Source organism: Lissotriton helveticus, chromosome 5_1 (assembly GCF_964261635.1).
Source record: "Lissotriton helveticus chromosome 5_1, aLisHel1.1, whole genome shotgun sequence".
In the NCBI taxonomy this organism is placed as follows: Eukaryota; Metazoa; Chordata; class Amphibia; order Caudata; family Salamandridae; genus Lissotriton; species Lissotriton helveticus.
In genome coordinates, this window is record NC_136065.1 from 155,695,492 (window position 1) to 155,720,122 (window position 24,631).

Sequence of the window (24,631 nt, forward strand, 5' to 3'; positions counted from 1 at the left end):
TTTTCAGATAGATGTAGTGGATTAGGAAAAATGCCATGACCCACAGTGCAAGCAAGCCAGTAGCTGAAGATGGATGACCCATCGCTCCATGCTATATCCTGGGGCGGGCTGAAGCAAAATGCGAGTAAGAGTTAAACTGGCCAAAGATCTTCTATGCACGTACATATGAATGTATTTTTCATTCCTGAATTTTTTTTATTACATGAGGCTGGAGAGAAACCCAAAATAGGCAGCATTTGCAAAAAATGAACATATCACAAGGAGAAAGACCCCAGAACCAGATGTAATCCCTAGAGTGGGCACTCAACAACATTTCCTCCAAGGGGGCCCTGTCTATGCAGTATTCTAGTGCCTTGGCTTTTACACAGCAGGAATCGCACAAGAGAGGGCTGTTAAGGCAACTGGAGCACCAGAGCTGGTCTCCATCGCCATCTCAGGCTGAGCACTGCTGGTGACACCAGTACCATTAGCAGTGACTGCCATCTGCCACTGGCCATGGTGGAGTGGCCTAAGAGTCCGGCGCTATGCCCTAAATTGACAGACTGTTTCACTCTCATATACCGATCATGCCAATCACAGAAAATCAAGCAAATGCATCTTGCGCTCCAGAAAATTATGTTTGCAGCTGGAAAATAGTAGAATGATGGCTGCACTTAAGATAAGAATGAGGCCCTTTGTGAAGCGACAGCTCCTCAACTATGCAGCAACAAAGTTCAAACATTACATACATAGGGAATAAACTAACTGGAGCATGTACGCAGTCGCTGCCCGTGGAGGCAGTTCCATGGGGCGGAATATGCGATGCAGGGCGCGCAACGAAATTCATTTTATTTATTTAATTGTTTACTTACCTCCAATCATCCATATTCCCTCTACGGGCTGCGACTGCATGTACGCATATCCAAGGATACAATTGCTTACACCCATGCCTCACCATAAGTAACACTTCACCACACATCTCTAACCAGCTCAGGCCTACAATATTTAGGTTTGAATCTGTTTACTGAAGGATAGAATGAAAACAAAGCCTTAAACACTCCAGACAGCTGGTGACTTTATTTCCAGACTGCTCTTCCGATTACATGATAACATCAGTTTTGTAAGAAAATAGTAATTACCCACACCCATGTTGCCATCAGAGCTGCAAAAAGAGAGAGCATCAGGTGGCACAGTGCAGAGCACAAGTCTCATTCTATGAACGCTGCATGCTGCGCCATACCTCCTATGCGGCTACTTTGTACGCCCAGATGTTCAAAGCTTTTTGCAGTCGTAAACTGCCCTTTTCACACTATCCTAAATTTGGATAAAAGCTTTTTACAATGTACAAAAGGCAAATTGCGATTCAGTTACTTATCTAATTCAGTATTTGGAAAAGGCATCCCTTCAAAAATGCCGAATTAGAATTAGAATGGTGTGCATTAATATTTTGCGTCCAAATTCCGGTTGCAAAATAGTAATACTTTATCCCGTGTTTAAAACTTGTTGTAACCCATCTGCAAAGGGTAAGGGATCCCATAGGGAGCTGTTCCCTTTTGAGAATGTTAAAAAAATATTTTTTAAGAGCTGGCAGTAGTCCTACGGACCACTACCAAGTCTTAAAACATGAAACTGCAAAGTTTCATTTTTGTTTTTAAACACATCCCATTTTCCTTTAAGGAAAATAGGCTGCATTTAAAAAAAAAATTTTTTTATTAAAAAGTAATCATAGACATGGTGGTCTGCTGCCCTCAGCAGGTCACCAACCCAGTTATGGCTGCAATTCCTAATGGGTCGCAAATTGTAACCTACCTCATTAATATGCATGAGGTAGGTCTATTTGTGACCCACTAGTAATCGCTAATGAAAACCTAAAGAGTTGCAGACATGAGGAATACTGATTTCCTAATTGCAATTTGGAGCCAATCGCAATTAGGAAATCGGTATTCCTAATGTTTGTACTTCTGGCCCAAAGTCCTTCAAGGAATGACAGGGCGGCTTCCACTTGGGAGAACACATGTGTCTTATCTTAGTGCCAGGCTCTCAGCTTTGTGGGATTCCACACTGTGACTCGGATATCTCTCTGCAAGAGGTCTTTACAGACCACTTTTTAGTTTCTTCCTCCTCTGAAGAGTCAGTGTACTAAAGTGAGGAAAGTGGAAAGCCCTTTAATCCTCTATTTAGATCGCAACCTTAAGGGAAGGCATGTGATAATCACAGTTCCCCATTCTGGGCTTGTAAACACTTTTGCTGCCCTCCAAGGTTATTCGTAGGCCTTGTGCACCACCTCTTCCCCCGCCATCTGGGTGGGACCAAATGTTCCACAAAGAAAAGGCCCACTATTCCAACCACTGTGGCAGTTGAGTGGAAGTCCAAAAATCCAGTATCAGCTGCTCATCTGTGGTTCTCCAGCACCTCAGGCTTATCCTCAGAAAGGCACAGCTGGTCAACATGGCTCACTGCTTTTCTATGCCACTTTCCAAGGAGGTTGCTACTGATTCCACCCTTCCGTGCTCTAGCCTTCATTGCCTCCAGTTTCGCCTCCACTCGATGCAGATTTCTCTACTTTCAACAGTTCTTCAGCATTAAGTCCACGACCCCGCTTTCAGGCCTGTTGCTGTGTCAGCCACCATCGCACTATCATCAATGCCTGACACTCCTTGCTTTTTACCCTTAAAATCATAGGAGTACATTTTTGCCTTTTTCTACACATTAACTACTTTTGCAGTGATAATCTGTTTCTCAGGATAAAACATAAATTTTCAGCCTAAACCCGGGTAACCAATAGAATTAACAGTCACTGCTAGGGGTTTATAACAAGAATATTTCCCCCATGCCTGTTCTGAATACCAACATGTAAATCTTTTTTCCAATATATGTGAAATAATTAAAATATTAGCATTCTAATTGCACTCAGAACCCATTGTTAATTGTACCCTACATATAGCAATTTAAAACATCTCTCACCTTCTAGAGACCTAGGGGCCCGTTAGGATGGCCAGCCTGGCGGGGGCAATCTGCCCGCCATCCGCACCTGAATTCCCCCCGCCATATTAGGATGGCGGGGGGGGATCGCGGCGGACGGAAAGACCGTCCGCTGCTTTTCCGCCCCGCTCGCTTTGCGGAAAAGGTTTAATATGGGCGGTGTCTAATAGACACCGCCAGCCATATTATGATGGGCTTGTGTAGATGCCTTTACGCGGCGGCGATGCCGCCACGGAAAGGCATGTGGTCTTTACTCTGGGGGCCCCCTGCGGGCCCCCAGAGTGAAGGAGAGGTGTGTGGTGCAAACGGGGGGGGTACCTGTGGTATCCCCCTTCATTTGCATAAGCAAAGCGGCAGGCACCGCGCGGTGCCTGCCGCTTTGTCTATGCAAATGCATTAATGCATTTTCAGCATTGTGGCGGGTGGTGCAGAGAGCACCGCCCGCAACAATGCTAAAAATGCAGGATGTGCCCTCCACTGTGGCGGGCACATCCTAATACCCCCCACGGGACCCCGGGCCTTATGGCGGGCGGTCCCAAACCCCGGTAGATTGACGAGCGGACGAAGTCCGCCCTTCATCCTAATAGGCCCCATAATGTGCTTTTTAACAAACTAAAGCATGCTTTTTCAAAAGCCCTATTGTGTAACTACGTATTTATTTTGTTACTTAAGTCAAACAGTGTTGTCCAGTACTTTACTTGAAAGAAGCAACGTTTTCCTACTAACTTCTCGAAAATAAAGATATAGTATCAAAATACACATTTACCTTTACATGGCCATTTTAATGGACACTCTCCCTTCGAAATTCCACTGGCATGTCTCTTTGCAGAACTTTTCAAGTATTGTTTTCACTCTCCGTTTGACATGGTTTTATGCCTTTATTTGCCCATAAAAAATTTAAACTAGTGGAGAATAGTCAGTTTCTCAATACTTTGCTAGACTCACCCTGCTAGCCATAGCGTAGGGGCCATAAGAATTCCGCCTAGTGTGCAAACAGCGGCGAGTAATCCCCTTCAATGGGCCCCCCTTACTCTCCTAAGACAAGCAACCTAAAGGGGAGAAGTCTACGAGCTGCGAAGTGTAATTCTGGAGGAGTTGTAAAAACGATTGGACAGTATATGTTCCAGTGAATTTGAAATCCAGTGGCAATTCTATTATGTTTGTGAGCACAAAACATCTGGAAAACTGTACAGTGAGCTTGTCTGACTTTCCTCTGGGTTTTCTGTTTTAAACACCTGTGCGGTCCCACCGCGTGAATAACATGATCCTTTCCTATTAAAATCAAGAGTCGTGACCTGGCGCGGTTGTATGACTAACCACACCCTGGCCATGCATATCCTACACTTAATCCCAGCCAATATTTTCCTTTCGTACGTGTATCCCAAAGACTAACATTGGCATGAAAGACACATGTTAGGTGTCAATATCCGAGCGGTAGACCCTTGCTGCAGTCTAATGCGTTCTGCAGACTGGTCCTTAGATGTAATGACTGCAGCAGCTGTCTAGGCTGAAGTCTTCTGGCTTCCTGCTGGACATTGTGCTGGCCTACTCACTGGTCCCATGGCTGAAACAGGAGTCCAACAGATGAAACAGCTGTCATATATTCGTTTTATGGGCTTCTCATTTCTAGGAGCAATTACTTCTGACATTATGACACATAAGATTTTATTATTGATCCTGTGCAACTAAAGCATCAGGCGTCACAAGTGTCACGTTTCTGAATACTTCCAAAAGCTGCTTTGATGATTCTATCTTTAACACTTGATGAATGAATTGCTTTGAAACTCTGCTGTTCACCATTTTGTTCACTGCCTTTCTTATTTTAGTTTTCGCTTGAGACAGCCGACTTTACTTCCTTTTCAAATGTTTGAACCTCCACTGGAGCATGGCCCAAGAACATATGTTCATCCGGTGTAGCACGGTTACAACGAATTTTTTACAACGCACTACCATTACATCGCAACTTTTACCACGCAAACCATTACAACGCAATGCGCTGGGGGGCGCTCTAGGATAGGGAATGTATTTAATATACTATCCAACACCTTCCCTGCTATCCACGGGGACTGGAGTTGGAATAGTAAATTAAATAATTCACTACCCAGCGCCTAAAAGCATTATGCGTTGTAATGGACTGCGTGGTAAAAACCGCGTTGTAAAGGCATGCGTGGTAAAAGCATGCGTTGTAGTGACACCAATCCGTTCATCCACTTCTTACCTTGTGGGAGCTCCTTTTAATTTTTTGTTGAACTACTCCATGTGAATGCATCTGTTTGCGACATGTCTACCTGATGTGCCCACCCCTCCGTGTCACTCTCTCCCACTCTTTGCTTCCCTACACACACTCATGCTTCCCCCTCTCTCACCTGGGTGTTTCTGCCTTTCCTTTTCTTGCCCCCCACTCACCCTCCAGTTCCGCTCCATGTTGTTGTTTGCCCTCACACTCCCATTCCGGTCTACTCAGTCCTGTAGCTTGCCCACACCTTCCCATCCTTCTCTCCTCTATGTTGGTGCTTGCCCTCAGCCTCCCTCCTGTCCCGCTCTCTGTTGTTGGTTTCCCCCACCCTCTCTTTGCATCCTACTCTGTGTTGTTGGTTGCCCCTTCCCTTCTGTCCTGCTTCTCTTTGTTTTGTTGCTTTCAAACCCCCTACCCACCCTCTCATCATACTTCACTCCATGTTGTCGCTTGCTCCTATCCTCCCATCCCACTCTGCTCTGTGTTGTTGTTTTCCCCCACCCTTCCGTATTGCTCTGTGTTGTTGTTCGCCCCTCCATACTCCCATCCTGCTGTGTTGTTGTTTGACCACATCCACACTCCTGTCCCACTCCGTGATGTTGTTTACCCCCACTCACCATCCTGTCTCACTCCTGCTGTTGTTTGCCCCCACTCTTTTGTCCCTCTCCGTGCTGTTGGCTGCATTCCCCTCCAATGTGGTCCTCTCATCCAGCTCTCGGGTGTTGCTTTCTCCCTTCGACCCTTCCGTCCCACTCTGTGTTGTTCCTTGCACCCACCCACCCTTCTGAAAGACTCTGTGCTCAATGTAGCTGGGCTGGAGAAAACCTAAGTGCACATGTGTGTTTTGGTCGGCCTGAGATGGCTGGCCACACACACATGAGCACTTAGGGAGTGGAGTGCACGTAGCACTTCCGCCCCATGCCTAGGCCCCGCCCCTCCCTACAGCGCTGGCTAAGAGCCGGCAAATGTAAAATAAAACAATGCAAGAACATCGTTTTATTTTACATTTTATCAATCTGAGCCAGGCAGCGGGGCGACGCTCCTCCACCATTGCGGAGGAGCCGCATTCTGCTCTGTATTGTTGCGTGCTCCACCAATCCTCCCATCCCACTCGGTGTTGTTTTTTGATCCATCCACTCTCCCATCCTGCTCACTAATTTCACTGTAAATACATGATCATTGTAATTTTATTTAATGTAAAATGAGGCATGTGCTCAGATACAACACATTTGGCCCAGTTTCTAAGAGCAAAACAGTATTCCCCTGACGACTTTGATGCAGCCTTTTAACCCAAAATGCCTGTTTTATAACTCAGCCTTATCAGCGTATTAATCAATCAGGGTATTGCAAAGCGTGCTACTCACCCGTGAGGGTCTCAAGGCGCTGGGGGGAGGGGGGGGGTGTGGCCGCTCCGTTCAGCCGAAGTGCCAGGTCTTGAGGGTCTTCCTGAAGGTGTCCAGGGAGGGGGCATTTCTGATGCCTATTGGTTGCTTGTTCCAGGTCTTGGCTGCGATGTGAGAGAATGATCTTCTGCCTGATCTGGTTCGGTGGATCTGCAGGTTTTCAGCCAGTGCGAAGTTGGAGGACTGCAGGTTTCTGTTGGGTACATGGAAGTTTATTCTTGTTGAGGTATTTGGGTCCGTTGTTGTGCAGGCACTTGTAGGCGTGAGTGAGGATCTTGAAGGTGACTCTCTTCTCCACAGGGAGCCAGTGGAGTCGCCGTAGGTCTTGACTTATGTGTTCGTGCCGGGGGATGCTGAGGACAAGTCTGGCGGCGGTGTTCTGTATTGTTTGCAGTTTGCGGAGAAGGGAATTGTTGATGCCAGCGTAGAGTGCGTTGCCATAGTCGAGATTGCTGTTGATGTGTGCATGGGTGACTGTTTTCCTCGATTCGGGGTGGGAGGGTCCATTTGAAGGTCTTTCGGAGGATGCGGAGGGTGTTGAAACAGCTGGAGGTAACGGCGTTGACCTGTCGGTTCATGGTGAGTGATGAGTCGAGTATGATGCCGAGGTTCATGGAGTGGTTTGAGGGGGCAGTGGGCCACCAGGTGTTGTCCCATGCTGAAGGGGTTCTTCTGAAGACGAGGACTTCTGTTTTTTCTGCATTGAGTTTTAGGCAGCTGCTGGTCATCCAGACTGCCACTTCTTACATTCCTCTCTGGAAGTGGTGGGGTCTATGGTGAGGGAGAGAATGAGTTGGGTGTCATCGGCATAGGATATGATGATGAGGCCATGTTGTCGGGCGATGTCTGCAAGGGGGGCCATGTAGATGTTGAAGAGGGTCGGGCTCAGGGATGAACCCTGTGGTACTCCGCAGGTGATGCCGGTGGGGGCAGAGAGGAAGGGCAGTAGTCTGGTCCTTTGGCTTCTTCTGGTGAGGAATGAGCAGATCCAGTCTAGGGCAGTTCCTCGTATGCCAGCCTCGCGTAGTCTGGAGATTAGTGTGCGATGAGAGACGGTGTCGAAAGCTGCTGATAGTTCGAGGAGGATGAGGGAAGCGGGGTGGCCTGGTCCAGGAGGGTGAAAATGTCGTCTGTGGCGGCGAGTAGGGAGGTCTCGGTGCTTTAATTGGCTCAGAATCCGGATTGGGATGGGTCGAGGATGGTGTGTTCTTTGATGAACCGTGTGAGTTCCCTGTTGAATGCTTTTTCTGTCACTTTGGCTGCGAACGGGAGGAGCAAGATGGGACTGTAGTTCTTCTTGATCTAATGTAGAATTCAGCAGTCAATGAAATCTCCTACTGTATTTGAGTATAGAGAAAAAGTAATCCGGGTAATCTCCTTCCTTACACCAATGCCGGAGAAAGTAATCAGAGGAATATTCTCCTGCAATTCACTGCAGGCCATTAGCGCTAACGCAGACCATTCTAACCAGAATGATCTCCTAATGTATAAGAGGGTAAAAGAATTTGTGGAATTACTTCAGTAATCTGATGAAGCATAAATACATTGGTGCACTTTCCTTCTATAATCTAAACTAAGTTAAAAAACATTTGAATATCCTATTGCAAATGCAGGGTAACGTAGTCAGAGGAATTCCATTTTGTATTAAAATACTGTTAAGAGTGATTTGAGAAACATTTGTGCACTATGAAGGGTAAAGTATAATAAGCAATCACTACTATAATCTAATGCTGTGTAAAGTAATTAAATACTCTCCGCAACCACTTGAAAGGTAATCAAACTAATCCCCATCTACATTCAAGTTCAGGGAAAAATAAAAAGTGGAATCTCATGCTGAATCTAATACACAGTAGAGTTATAAGAGTAATTGCTTTCTGTCAATTAATACAGTACAAAGTAATTAGAGGAGTATTCTCCTATTATCTAGTGCAGGGTGATAGGACATGCAGCAAACATAGTTAGAGCAATCTTTTTCTGTAATTCAGTGCAGAGGAAACTGGCAAAAGAAGTCTTTTGCAATCCAATCAAGGGAAAAGACAGTGAAGTTGTCTGAATCTGCAATGAAATCCAAGATAACAAATCAGAACAATTTACTTGTAAACCAACAGAGTAACCTTATTCTGTTTTCTAATTTTGGGTAAAGTAGTCAGAGTACCCTTCTATAGTTAACAGGATTAAGAAATAAAAATAATCTCCTTCTGTATCTGATGCAGAGTAAAGTAATCTATTTTGCCTCATTTTATACTTCAAGACAGTGCAATCGGTTGTAATTTGATGCAGTGTCTACTGCTGTCCACCATGGTAGATTAACATGCTGTATGTAGTCTCTGTGTGTGAGGTTAATATACATGGCTACTTACCATGCTGTTCGTGTTCTGTGTGTGAAGTATATTTTCCTGCTGTCTCTGTTCTTTATCTGTTCTGTGTGTGATTGAACTTTGCTCTGGCACTGCCTACATTGCTTATTGTATGTGTGAGGGAAGCCATCACTATCAGTGGCGTAACGAAACTTGAGGGGGCCCCCCTGCAAACTACATGGAGGGGGCCCCCCTATCATCCTCCGTGCTAGTCTAGAGCTCTCAGGCCAGCGACCCGCCATACTGCAGGGGATGCGGGGCTATTGTTACGCCACTGTCACCAATCCAGCCATTATAGGTAACACTGGATGGTGGAGTTAAAGGTTGGGCTTAGTTTGCCCGCAGGTTATCATAGGTGGTGGTCCATTCATTACAGGGTCCCTGCCATCAGTAGATCAGGGTAGTTTGCCCAATGTTAGGTGGGTTTCCTGATGTAGACTCCTGTCATGATATACAACATCGGGCACACTCATCGTTCAGTTTTGACAAAAGTGCATCCACTGCTCCTTCTCGTTTCCGTTTTAAAACATTAGACAAAGCGACAATGCAGTATTTCAAAAGCAGATGTAACTACAAAGAGCACATTTTGATAATACATTTTTATTAGTAGACAATAGCAATCTTAAGAGGCATTGCATAGCTTCATACACACTGTGACCCCCAATTCCATCACAGTCTACCTCTCTCTCTCTCTCTCTCTCTCTCTCTCTCTCTCTCTCTCTCTCTCTCTCTCTCTCTCTCTCTCAGTGAGTCAGTCTCTCTCTCAGTGAGTCAGCCTCTCTCTCTCTGTCATTCAGTCTCTCTGTCAGCCAGTCAGTCTCTCTCAGTCAGTCTGTCAGCCTCTCTCTCTCTGTCAGTCAGTCTGTCTCTCTCTCTCTGTCAGTCTCTCTATCTCTCTCTTTCCGTCAGTCTCTCTCTCTCAGTCAGTTTCTCAGCCAGTCAGTCTCTCTGTCAGTCAGTATTCAGTCTCTAAATCAGTCAATCTCTACTCCCGCTCCACTCTATCTCTCTCTCTCTCTCCATTCTCTCTCAACCATGTCCACTGTATCTCCACTGTCTCTCTCTCCACTCTCTCTCCACTGTCTCTCTCTCCACTGTCTCTCTCTCCACTGTCTCTCTCCCTCTCTCTCCACTCTCTCTCCATTGTCTCCCTCCACTCTCACTCTCCCTTCCCTCTCTCTCTCCTCTCTCTCTCTCCACTCTCTCTCCTCTGTCTCTCCACTCTCTCTCCACTCTCTCTCTTTCCACTCTCTCTCTCCACTCTCTCTCTCTCCACTCTCTCTCCCCTGCACTCTCTCTCTCTCTTCTCTCTCTCTCTCTACTCTCTCTCCACTCTCTCTCTCTCCAATCTCTCCACTCTCTCCACTCTTTCTCTCCACTCTCTCTCTCTCCACTCTCTCTCTCTCCACTCTCTCTCTCCACTCTCTCTCCACTGTCTCTCTCCACTCTCTCTCTCTCTCTCTACTCTCTCTCTCTCCACTGTCTCTCTCTCCCCTCTCTCTCTCTCCACTGTCTATATCCACTCTCTCTCTCTCCACTCTCTCTCCACTCTCTCTCCATTCTCTCTTCACTCTCTCTCCACTCTCTATCTCTACCCTCTCTCTGCTCTCTCTTTGCTCTCTCCCTCCACTCTCTCTCTGCTCTCGCTCCACTCTCTCTCCATTCTCTCTCTCTCTCTACTCTCTCTACTCTCTCTCTCTCCACTCTCTCTCCACTCTCTCCACTGTCTCCCTCCACTCTCTCTCTCCACTCTCTCTCCACTCTCTCTCCACCCTCTCTCTACTCTCTCTCTCTCTCTCTCCACTGTCTCGCTCCACTCTCGCTCCACTCTCTCTCACTCTCCTCTCTCACTCTACACTCGTCCCCCTCTCTCCACTCCTTCTCTCACTCCACTCCCTCTCTCCACTCTCGCCCACTCTCACAAAGCAGTGTGCGTTGCCATGGGCGTCTGCAGAAATGTTTCCGGGGGGAGGGGGGCACATTTTTAACTTCATCACCATCCCCCTTGCACCCTTCTCCCCTCTGCCTTACACCCTTCTCACCCACCCCCTTGCACCCTTCTCCCCCTCCCCCTTGCACCCTTCTCCCCCTCCACCTTGCACCCTTTTCTACCTTGCATCATTCTCCCCTCTGCCTTGCACCATTCTCCCCTCTGCCTTGCATCCTTCTCCCCTCTGCCTTGCACCCTTCTCCTCTCTGCCTTGCACCCTTCACCCCTCTGCCTTGCACCCTTCTCCTCCCTGCCTTGCACCCTTCTCCCATCCGCCTTGCACCCATCTCCTCTCTACCTTGCACCCTTCTCCTCTCTACCTTGCACCATTCTCCCCTCTGCCTTGCACCCTTCTTGGCCCCCCCTCATCCCCCACCTCCCCTGCGGACGCCCACATGCTGTGTTCTAACAGGAGTGCTTACCTGAGGGCACCATTTTGCTGCCTCATCCCTTCTCATATGAGCTTTTCCCCAGAGAATACTGTCTCTGGGGCCTCCACCCCCATCCTTTGGGCGGCTCTGACTGAAGAGAAACAATGTAAATTGATACATTGTTTCTCTTCAGTCAGTGGTAGGGGCTCAGAGCAGGCTGCAGCCTGCACCTGCTTTAGAGCAAAGCAAGCCTCTCTCACAGCGCTCACCGAAGAGCTGAGGGGGCCGGGGCCCCCTTCATTTACTGAAGAGAGTGGGGCCGCCCCGTACCGCGGGGGCTCTCGGGGCGGTTGTTATGCCCCCGCTCCTACGGTACTCCTGTAGTATTCCTGTAGTACTCCTGTATTACTCCTGTAATACTCCTGTAGAACTCCGGTGGTACTCCGATAGTACACCTGTAGTACTCCTATAGAACTCCTGCGCTACTCCTGTAGTATGCCTGTAGAAGTCCTGTAGTATTGCTGTAGTATTCCTGTAGAACTCCAGTGGTACTCCGGTAGTACACCTGTAGTACTCCTATAGACTTCTGGTGGTATTCCGGTAGTACACCTGTAGTACTTCTGTAGTACACCTGTAGAACTCCTGTAATTCTCATGTAGTACTCCTGTAGTACTGCTGTAGTACTCTTGTATTACAGCGAACAAGTAGTCCCTAGTTGGCCTATAGATAAGGCAAAGAGGGAAATTCCTCAGTTAGATTAACATTGGGGTAGGGGGAAGGGAGGGGGAAGCCAATCGGCCAGGGGATGCCATCACCACATGAAAAATAAATCACAAAATATGAGGGAAAATTTTAAAGACACACTTCAAAACACAAGGTATATGTATTTGCACAAATTTTTAATACACAGTATACAAATATTGATATAAAATGTCAGTTTAAAAAAAACATAAAAATGTACAATGAAATGTACATGGGTACCAAGCAATAATTTAAAAACACAAGAACACAAAATTGTCGACGCAGCGTTTCGGTTTCTAGGATTTGACCTTCATCAGGACAGGGTTTCTAAAAGAAGAAACATCTTATTAAGAAATAGATCTATTGCATTTTGATCTGCATTTTTATTCACATCTTCACATCATTTAAAGAAGGACCCACGTTATCAAACATAATTAACTGACAGGTACAGTGTCAAGATTTTCATTTAACATAGATGGGCACATTTCCGCCTCTTTTATTAAGCATGTGGTATGGACTTGCGAAAAGGGGGGGGGGGGATAGCCAAATGGGCTAGGGTTTCTACGATTTGCACAAGCCCAGGGATTGTACTTTTGTATTACTCCTGTATGACTCCTGGGGTACTTCTGTAGTATGCCTGTATTACTCCTGTAGGACTCCTGGGGTACTCCTTTAGTACTCCTGTATTACTCCTGTAGTACTCCTGTAGAACTCCAGTGGTACTCCGGTAGTACACCTGTAGTACTCCTGTAGTACGCCTGTGGAACTCCAGTAATTCTCATGTAGTACTCCTGTGGTTCTCCTGAAGAACTCAGAAAAGGTTTTGTGGACGGGCCCCTATGAGCTCAGTGTGTAGTCAGTCTGTAATAGACACAACTGGGGCAGTTATGAGGGTGATGATTGCGAGGCCCCACGCTTCTGAGGAGCCCCACACTCAGTCTTGACTTGTGGATTCACTGAAGAGTAAAGTCCAGTCAGGTCTTCAGGATATCTACAATTACTATGTATAAAATGAATTCACATATAATTAATTTTAAATAAGATTAGAAAGTTTGACTGAAATATACTCAATGTCCATTTGACCCCCGGAGCGTTGACGTTTTGACTGCGCAGTCCATGTCACATGAGGGGCAGCACAAGTCTCTGTGGCCCCTCCTGTAGTTACCCGGGACCCTTTTAATATGGCCCCCAGCAGCACAAGTCTCTGTGGCCCCTCCTGTAGTTACCCAGGACCCTTTTAATATGGCCCCCAGCGCCCTCGTAAAAACTGCCCTTTTATTGGCGCAATGGTTTGCCTCATGTGCACATTTTAGGATTCCACAGCTTAACTGAGACAGAAGCCCCCCTGATCCACTACTGTAGGCGCAGGGAGCAGAGTTCACCTGCTTCAACTGGGCCCCCACCCCCATCCTCTTTCCGGGCCTCGTGCTCTGACTGAAGAGAAACAATGTATGTTGAAACATTGTTTCTCTTCAGTCAGCGGGAGGGGGCGAGGTTCATTTCAGCGCAAAGCAAGCCTCTCTCAGAGCTCTCAGAAGAGCTGAGGGGGCCGGGGGCCCCCTTCATTTACTGAGGGGAGCGGGGCCCCCCCGCACCGCGGGGCCTGCGGGGGCGTTTGTTACGCCCCTGATCACTATTGCTACCAATGTTGTTCCCATTCTTTATGTTTCAGGGAAAATCATCTCGCTGCATTAAAGCCAGAACAATTGACTTCATTAGTCCTGCTATTAATCTGTATAGTATTTGATGTAAAATTTGATTTACAAGTTTGTCCAAATTGTGTGATTGCTCATCAGAGCAAAAATATAATTTCGGAAAGTAAAAATAAGATTCTCCCACCGAATTAAGGGCCCGATTACGATTGCAGTGAATCCGCATCCTCCGGGCCGGCGGAAGCCACCCCCGGCTCGGAGGATGCAGATTCACCGCTGCGGTGTGTTGGAAGACCCCCCGCCAGATTAGGATGGGTGGGGGGTCATCGGCGGACGGGTAGTTCGTCTGCCACTTTTCCACCGCGAGACCGCGGCGGAAAAGCTCTAATATGGTGGCGGTGTCTATCAGACACCGCCAGCCATATTAGGATATGCGCTGGGACATGCCATTCCGTGGCGGCAATGCCGCCACGAAAAGGCATACGGTCTTTTCTTTGGGGGCCCGTTGCGGGCCCCCAGGGTGAAGGCGGGGTGGGGGTGCACATGGGTTGTACCTATGGTACCCCCCTGCATTTGCATGCACGAAGCGGCAGGCACCGTGCGGTGCCTGCCGCTTTAGGCATGCAAATGCACTGCTTGCATTTTTAACATTGCGGCGGGTGCTGCTTCAAGCAGCACCCGCCGCAATGTTAAACATACAGGATGTGACCGCCAGGGTGGTGGTCACATCCTAATTTGCACGGAGGGACCGTCGCTGCCCCTGCGGACGGTCTCTCAACCTATGGGGTGGCGGACGGACGCAAGTCCGTCCGCCATCCTAATAGGGCCCAAAGCTAGGAGTTTCAGGCTAACAAGGAACTAGAAAGGAGGGTTGGTATGTAGCTGCAGCAAAACCATTACATGGAACAAAATCAGGGGAGTTTAAAGAATGGCAGTTAAGAGTAAATAAGAGAGTAGGTTAATAGGGAGATCAGAAAAGCGAACCTGACATACAAACAGAAATGCAATTCTCCGAATTAAATGCAATTAATTATTTTTTAAATGTTAACACATCATCTCAACTATGGGCAGATGTTGGTCTCCCAACCTGCATGATTAGGCACAACAGTATTTATTGCTGTTTTCAGGAAAAACCCTAGGATATTCTAAACAGATGAAAGTTGTTGAAGAATGACCAAGAGGCTTGAAAGGGGCATAGACCATCTGAACGATATAGTCGGTCAATAGATTATAGTCTTCCAAACAAAGATAATTTTGTGTTTCATTCTCCTGAGATTAAAATCTAGCAGTCAGTTATAGACTGAGGAAAGTCCTGGACTTATTGCCGATGGAAGCGCGCCAAGCCCTGGTACATGCTTTGGTAACCGCCAGGATGGATTACGGGAATTTGCTTTACTTGGGGGTGCCAGATAAGAGCATGGCTCGCCTCCAAGTGCTGCAAAATGCGGCAGCTCGTCTCATCCTCAGGCTGCCCAAAAGGGCGCCTTCGAAGGCGGCACTGCAGAAGCTGCATTGGCTTCCGGTGAGGCGCAGAGTTGAATATAAAGCCCTCTGCACGTGTCACCGTATCCTGTATGATAGGGCTCCTCGACCACTTAGGAAACTGGTTGAAGCTTATATACCCGCTCGAGCGCTCAGATCTGCCGATGGGGGTCTGCTTAGGGTCCCCAGGGTGAAGAAAGCGCGCATGGGAGGCAGATCTTTCAGGTGTCTAGCGGCAAACTACTGGAATAAACTCCCAGTGGACTTGCGTCTGGAGCCTGAAGAAGCGAGGCTTCGAGCGAAACTAGAAACCCACCTCTATACGAAGTAAATGACTAGTAAGTTACTCTGCTCCCTGTTTTTCTGCCTCTCTCACTTTCAGCGCGTGGACACGCCGGTGTGCGTAACGCAGCGCTTTACAAATGTCCCAATAATAATAATAATAATAATAGGGGAGGATGATAATTTAGTTATAACCATGAATTGGATCACTGACACAATATCGGAATCAACAATATTGTGTAACACAGATATTGAGTCAGAAGTAAAGTTTGCTAAAATATGGTTTCCCTATCCTTATAATGGTAAGTACAAAAATATAATTGAAATATGTTATTTCATACTAAAATCGTTAAAAAACATAAAACATATTGTTTCTTCATATACATAAAGGTTAAAGTGGTAAATCGTAAATATTGTAATAAATACCATTAATATAATGGTAATTAAATGCATCTAACTAATATTGAATGCTATATATAAATATATACTTATATAAACACACATGCAAATGTATATGTGTGTATGTTTATATACAAATACACACATATATATAAAATGTAACACAATTATTAACAATTATTAAAAATAAATATTTTGAATTATATATTTCTTGGTTTAAATCTTTAAATTTAGTATTATAAAAAGCACATTATATATGTATGTATATAAATATATATATATATATATATATATATATATATATATATATATATATATATATATATATATATATATATATATATATATATATATATATATATATATATATATATATATATATATATATGTATAAAAACTGTCCGATCGTGTGGTCGGATTTAACTTTGTCACAAATTATGCCTAAGCTTCCAGTACTTACTTTTATGAGAGCGCCATCGATGAGAGACGCACTTGTGAAAAATAGTCCTGGAGTAATCACATATAATACTTGGTTATCAGCTAGATCAGGCTTTTTCAAGTGCAGTTTGTGTCGCGCTTGTACGTTTGGTAAAAATGTTTCTGAGTACACCACTGCTTTTAGTCCTCAGCCAATGAAAATACAAGGACATTTTACATATAGGACTGATCATGCAGTATATGTTTTAGAGTGCACGTGCCATTTAATGTATGTAGGCAGCACCAAACTACAAGTATTTAATAGGATTCTCCAGCACCTTAGAGCGGTGGTTAACTCAGATCCCAATTACCCCGTCGCACGTCATTTGAGATTGGTACATAATAACAATCTAAATGACCTCAGCTACTATGTTATAAGTTCTGTACCCAAAAGTAGCAGAGGTGAAAACAGAGAAAAAAAGATTAAGACAACTAGAATCGGAATTTATCATGCTACTTGACACCAAAATGCCGAAAGGTCTTATCACTAGCGATGATTTACATAATTTTGTATAAATCAATGTTAAGGTCATATGTGCCAGTGTGATGTATTGTGGGTTCCGAGATGCTTTTTTACTTGTTTTTATTTCTGCTATAGCCTAGTTTTATTCTAGCTTTGCCTAGCTTTACCTGGTTTTAGCAGGAGAAGTCCCGTTTTTTTTAGCTCTTGAAATCTTTTATAATATTTAATGTTATGAAAATGTTTGAATGTCGGCCCTAGATATAAGCACTTTAACCCTGTAGCTACGGTATTTATGCGAATGAATCCACAATCAGAGAGGCTAAATACAGGCATCGTGATGTTTTTTACCAGGTTGATTCTTTGTTTTACTTGGCTTTTATCTGGGGTTTCCCAGGTTTTACTAGGTTTTACAGAGTTGTATCCGGTTTTTAACATCGTGGCACTTGTTCCTCAATACTTAATGGACACTGATCCAGTATTTGACTTTTACCTTATTGATTCAATATGATTTTCTTCGCATTTGTACTTTAGAGTTCACATTACATCTATTCATTCAAAGTCTGCATTATCCAATTCATTACTTAATGTAGAAAGTTTGATCTGTGGCGGTTCTTTATAAAAATGGATTGTTATTGATGTTCGGGCACTTCATTGTGAGGAAACATTGAGGGTGTCTGCCAAATGCTGCTATTTATTTATATCTATTATGACTCTTTGCACTTTCACATTTGCACTTTTTGCACATGTATTTTATAAATGCAATTTAGTGACATATCAGATGATGTATACAGGAGGGTCAAATACTGCCATAGAATTTATTCTGAATGATGAGGTTCTTTGAGCACTATGCTATTATTATTGAGCCTCATCTACGAAACAGATGTATTCATGTCCAATTATGCTTATTATGGGAAACAGTATTACCTCGATCTTCAGTTTCACTCTGAACTAATTTGCGTGTTTTATCACGTGCTCACATTAGGTCACTATATATGCTTTGATCGGTCCAGCGGGTCATGTGATCAAGACCGCTGTTACGTGGCAGAAACGCTCAGACTGGGCACTTGCTTGGATGAATGTATGCACTTGCACTTGTAAACTGCAATAAAAGGATGTATTTATCTCTACATCGTGGTCCGTACCTGTGTGATTACCAAAGGAGAAATCGACTACAGGATTGTGGTTATTATATATATATATGCTGAATCGGCACGGAGGTTTGTCGAGGCCATCAATGACAACACACTAAATCTGGAATTCACGGCCAATATCAGCAGAGAAAGGGTTGAATTCCTAGACGTGGAGGTATATATCGAGGATACTACCATACATACTAGATTACACAGGAAAGCAACTGCTGGGAATTCAACTCTTCATGCCAGTAGCACACACCGCAGGCACCTCATCAAGAGCATCCCATACGGGAAATTTTTAAGAAAAAAAAGATTATGCAGCAGTGAAAATTATTTAACTATCTGTTTACATGACTCTATACAGAGAGTCCTAGCAAGAGGCTATAATATGGTTGATTTAGAAACAGCCTCATCCAAAGTACACAACCAGCATAATGTAGCTGTGACTCATAGCGAAGATAGAGTCAATCTTTCATCCGCATGCAATGAGCCCAATATTGAGAAAGTACCAGATTAATAACTACTTATAGTTGTCACCATAAAAGGGTCAGACACATCATCAATAAGAACTGGCCGATTCTTAAATCTGACATTATAATAGCACCAGAACTAGAAGACTTACCTGCCATCACGTTCAGACGGGCTCCTTCTATGAGGGATGCCCATGTTAAATCCAGTCCAGAGGTGCGTGACAAAGGAAATTGGTTATCTAATAGAACTGGGTTCTTCAAGTGTAGCTCCTGCAAAGGGTGTAAATTTGGCGTGAATAAATCAGAATTTATGGATGCTTTTTCCCCAAATCCATGTAAAATCAAAGGATTATTTACATGCAAAACTGACTTTGCTGTCTATGTTTTAAAGTGTACATGCCAGTTAAAATATACAGGCAGTACGAAACTCCTGGTGTTCAATCGCATTTTGCAGCACCTACGTGCGATTGTCAATTCAGACTCCAGTTACCCAGTGGCGCAGCATTTCAAACTAGTACATCAAAACAATCTTAATGATTTAAGTTATTTTGTTATAGATGCTGTGCCGAAATCTATCAGAGGGGGTAACAGAGAGAAAAAATTACAACTGGAAAGTCAGTATATTGTTCAGCTTGATACTAAAATGCCGAATGGTCTGAACACAGGGGAAAATGTATACCACTTTTTATGATTTTTTATGAACTTTGGAATCTCTGTATTTGCTGCTTTGCTCTTGATATTATGATGACAAATAATGTTATGACAATTTTATGGATTGAGGTTTTAGTTTTGTGTAGATGGTTCTTAAGCAGAATTTTAGCTTTACTTTTACTGGATTTTAACTGGTTTTACTGTTTTTTATCTGGCTGGTGTCTGTTGAGTGGGAGGTTTGTTGACTACTGTTAGCACAGGATTTTAATCTCTGGTCTATGAAATTATTATCCTAATTCAGATTTTTAACATCTATACTTGAGATATGTTGTCAATTCGTATTTGTACATAATAAATCAATTGATATGAATTCAGTATAACTGATGATCCTGAATCATCTGTAGCACTAGCACATTGATTATATTTATGTTCTCTGGCTTTGCACTAAATTTGCACTGAGCACTTTAGTCTTTGCATAGAAATTATGGAAATATTGCGGTCCACAGTATTTGCCTCATGTTTTTAACATAGTAACAACATATATATTTTTTTAAAATAATGGCAAGCTATTCATGAATTTAATGATGGAGTTTCATTTTTGTTATACCGTTTTAAGCTTGCACTGTTTTTTAAATCAATGTATTGTTATACTGTTATGAGCACATAGCACTTTGCCTGAACTACAGACTTATCAGTATTAGTTGTTGTTTAATTTTGATTTGAGTATTGCGATTCTAATGATAGGTTATTGAATTTTAAGGGCACTTGCCCATCATTTTCTGTATATATTTATTCATTAAATCGCATACATAGTATAATATATATATCCAATATTGGTCCAAATTTAATTGACTCAACAACATGTACCTATGAAATGGTTTTCAAGTTTGGTTTGATGTCAATAGATTTTCAATAATGTATAGTCTGTTGTTCACCTCCATGATTAGGGAGGGGGAGCATATGTTTAAATCATCAGTATAAAATCACATGGGTGGTCGGGGGCATGTCATGTGATCAAGACCGGGGGTTCCCGGTCGAAACGCGCCATGTCTGCTGATTTGGAGAAATAAAGCACTGGAAGAATACCGGCTGTCTGGTGGTCCGTTCCTGATTTCGCTATCCTGAAGATAAAAGGAGCCGGCATTTTTGATTATCAGGATTGTGGATGATATATATATATATATTTTTTTTTTAATTTTTATTTTTTTTATTTACAACAATGTGCCCATGCGCTTAGGAGCGCGCTCGACATCACTCGGCCAGAGGGCTTTACAATGCAGCATGCCTTTCTGCTTCATAATTCATTTCCAGGCCAACGCGTTTCAGGGTTCCATGACCCCTTCTTCTTGGGCAAGACAAAATGGCATTTAAAACTCGCTTTGTTTAAATTTCCGGTATTTATTCATTTGCATATTGATCCCAATTAGCATGCGCACAACGCTGAAACTTTCCAAATGCACGATGGGGCATGAAGTTTTAAAGCGAGCAAATTGTTCCTTTGGTAAGTTATATGTCCGAATTGTACTCATTAATTACATTATTTCCTTAGTAGGTAATGCCACAGGCAGGCAAGCTTGATGTGCATGTCGAGTGGTGTGTTATTCCAGTTCTGAAGGTTCAGACGGCAGCTTCATTCAGCTGGTAGTCAGTTTCACTCACAGCTGATGATGGCGCAGCTCCCCACGGCCGGACACCGTGATTTAAGTATTTACAACAATGTGCCCATGCGCTTAGGAGCGCGCTCGACATCACTCGGCCAGAGGGCTTTACAATGCAGCATGCCTTTCTGCTTCATAATTAATTTCCAGGCCAACGCGTTTCAGGGTTCCACGACCCCTTCTTCTTGGAAATAATGTAATTAATGAGTACAATTCGGACATTTAACTTACCAAAGGAACAATTTGCTCGCTTTAAAACTTCATGTCCCATCGTGCATTTGGAAAGTTTCAGCGTTGTGCGCATGCTAATTGGGATCAATATGCAAATGAATAAATACCGGAAATTTAAACAAAGCGAGTTTTAAATGCCATTTTGTCTTGCCCAAGAAGAAGGGGTCGTGGAACCCTGAAACGCGTTGGCCTGGAAATGAATTATGAAGCAGAAAGGTAATATATATATATATATATATATATATCGAAACAGTTCCTGCACGTCCCCGTCAGGGAACAGCAACTCGCAGGCACGGACCTCTTGCTTCCTGAAGAATAATTACGACCTCCACACGATCAGATGGTTCAAAGCAGAAAAGACACTTTATTTAGCATAAATGTCACAGGCAAGTGCCCTCCATGACGCGTTTCACTCCCCTAGGAAGCTTGGTCACATGATATGCATATATATATCTACGATTCCGCAGGTGAGCCGTGGCTTGTTTCTCGCCTCCTATCCCAACAAGTACGGACCCGGACCAATTAAGTTTTCGTGCAAATTACTTTATTTTCCGTAGTTTTGCCGCCATAACGTTTTGGCTCCCCAGATCCTTGATCACATGACAACGTATTAATTTAGAAGCACAAGGCACCTTCCCGTTGGCAGCTGCAGTGCTCCAAAATGAGGGAGTATGTTGGTATACAGTGCCAGCAGCTCCGTCTGATTATAATCTAATGCCAATTGTGAAAAAAAGCACAGACACAACGTGGGATCTGTATCCAGCAATTCATGTACACAATTTCTATGGCAAAATGAAACCCCTCATTTTGTTCCTTTTCAAATTAAATGTATTAAGTGTTACCACTTTATTCCAATCAAGATGACTTCAGGTGTGCCATACTTTTGTCATAAATAAGACTGTTAGCGTGCTAGTTGTTCTTTAGAACACTCTGGGACATTCTGTCATTGGGCTATAGTTGGGCTACATCTGGCTGATATTTGGTCTACATTTGGGCTCTTTTGTCTCTGGTGGCCATCTTGGGAGACTGCATATCAGAATTTTTTTAATGAAATATAAGAGGATTTGAGAAGTCACTCAAAATGTGCCCTAATTTTTCTTTCTTCAGCACTAATCATAATTTCTATGGCAAAATGAACCCCCTCATTTTGTTCCTTTGCAAATTAAATGTTTTAAGTGTTAACACTTTATTCCAAACAAGATGACTTCAGGTGTGCCATACTTTTGTCATAAGTAAGACTGTTAGCGCTCTAGTTGTTCTTTAGAACACTCTGGGACATTCTGTCATTGGGCTACATCTGGCTGATATTTGGGCTACATTTGTTTTTTTTTGTCTCTGGTGGCCATCTTTGGGCTACATTGGGCTACATTGGGCTACATTGGGCTACATTTGGGCTCTAACATATATATAGCCCAATGTAGCCCAATATATATTTTTTCAAAGTTAATTTTCTCAGCAACTACTGAACAGATTTACACCATTCAAAGAAAAGCGTAATCTGCGAGCTGGACTCTACCTTTCTACCAAATTTCTTATAAATCCATTCAGCCGTTGGAGCTGTAGTCATGTCTAAACGTCCTATGGAAAATAACATGGGGAAAACACGTTTTGGGACCCCCCTTTTATCTCAGCCCCCACTTGATGAATCCCCCCCAAACTTTCAGGGAAGGAGCGGAGCGGAGCAGGCCATCTTCTTTGAGAAATTCACAAAGATTCGTCCACCGGCGCCAAAGTTATTCTCAATAGAATGTTGCGGATTTCCTATGGAAACGAGGTCCTAACTACTGTCATTGGGCTATAGTTGGGCTACATCTGGCTGATATTTGGTCTACATTTGGGCTCTTTTGTCTCTGGTGGCCATCTTGGGAGACTGCATATCAGAATTTTTTCTAATGAAATATAAGAGGATTTGAGAAGTCACTCAAAATGTGCCCTAATTTTTTTTTCTTCAGCACTAATCATAATTTCTATGGCAAAATGAACCCCCTCATTTTGTTCCTTTGCAAATTAAATGTTTTAAGTGTTAACACTTTATTCCAATCAAGATGACTTCAGGTGTGCCATACTTTTGCCATAAGTAAGACTGTGAGCGCTCTAGTTGTTCTTTAGAACACTCTGGGACATTCTGTCATTGGGCTATAGTTGGGCTACATCTGGCTGATATTTGGGCTACATTTGTTTTTTTTTGTCTCTGGTGGCCATCTTTGGGCTACATTGGGCTACATTTGGGCTCTAACATATATATAGCCCAATGTAGCCCAATATATATTTTTTCAAAGTTAATTTTCTCAGCAACTACTGAACAGATTTACACCATTCAAAGAAAAGCGTAATCTGCGAGCCGGACTCTACCTTTCTACCAAATTTCTTATAAATCCATTCAGCCGTTCGAGCTGTAGCCGTGTCTAAACGTCCTATGGAAAATAACATGGGGAAAACATGTTTTGGGACCCCCCTTTTATCTCAGCCCCCACTTGACGAATCCCCCCCAAACTTTAAGGGAAGGAGCGGAGCGGAGCAGGCCATCTTCTTTGAGAAATTCGCAAAGATTCATCCACCGGCGCCAAAGTTATTATCAATAGAATGTTGCGGGTTTCCTATGGAAACTAGGTCCTAACTACTGTCATTGAGCTATAGTTGGGCTACATCTGGCTGATATTTGGGCTACATTTGGGCTCTTTTGTCTCTGGTGGCCATCATGGGAGACTGCATATCAGAATTTTTTTAATGAAATATAAGAGGATTTGAGAAGTCACTCAAAATGTGCCCTAATTTTTCTTTCTTCAGCACGAATCATAATTTCTATGGCAAAATGAACCCCCTCATTTTGTTCCTTTGCAAATTAAATGTTTTAAGTGTTAACACTTTATTCCAATCAAGATGACTTCAGGTGTGCCATACTTTTGTCATAAGTAAGACTGTTAGCGCTCTAGTTGTTCTTTAGAACACTCTGGGACATTCTGTCATTGGGCTATAGTTGGGCTACATCTGGCTGATATTTGGGCTACATTTGTTTTTTTTGTGTCTCTGGTGGCCATCTTTGGGCTACATTGGGCTACATTCGGCTACATTCGGCTGCATTTGGGCTCTAACATATATATAGCCCAATGTAGCCCAATATATATTTTTTCAAAGTTCATTTTCTCAGCAACTACTGAACAGATTTACACCATTCAAAGAAAAGCGTAATCTGCGAGCCGGACTCTACCTTTCTACCAAATTTCTTATAAATCCATTCAGCCGTTCGAGCTGTAGCCGTGTCTAAACGTCCTATGGAAAATAACATGGGGAAAACACGTTTTGGGACCCCCCTTTTATCTCAGCCCCCACTTGACGAATCCCCCCAAACTTTCAGGGAAGGAGCGGAGCGGAGCAGGCCATCTTCTTTGAGAAATTCTCAAAGATTCGTCCACCGGCGCCAAAGTTATTCTCAATAGAATGTTGCGGATTTCCTATGGAAACTAGGTCCTAACTATAACTACCTACTGGCGACCGCCAGTAGGTAATATATATATATATATATATATCGAAACAGTTCCTGCACGTCCCCGTCAGGGAACAGCAACTCGCAGGCACGGACCTCTTGCTTCCTGAAGAATAATTACGACCTCCACACGATCAGATGGTTCAAAGCAGAAAAGACACTTTATTTAGCATAAATGTCACAGGCAAGT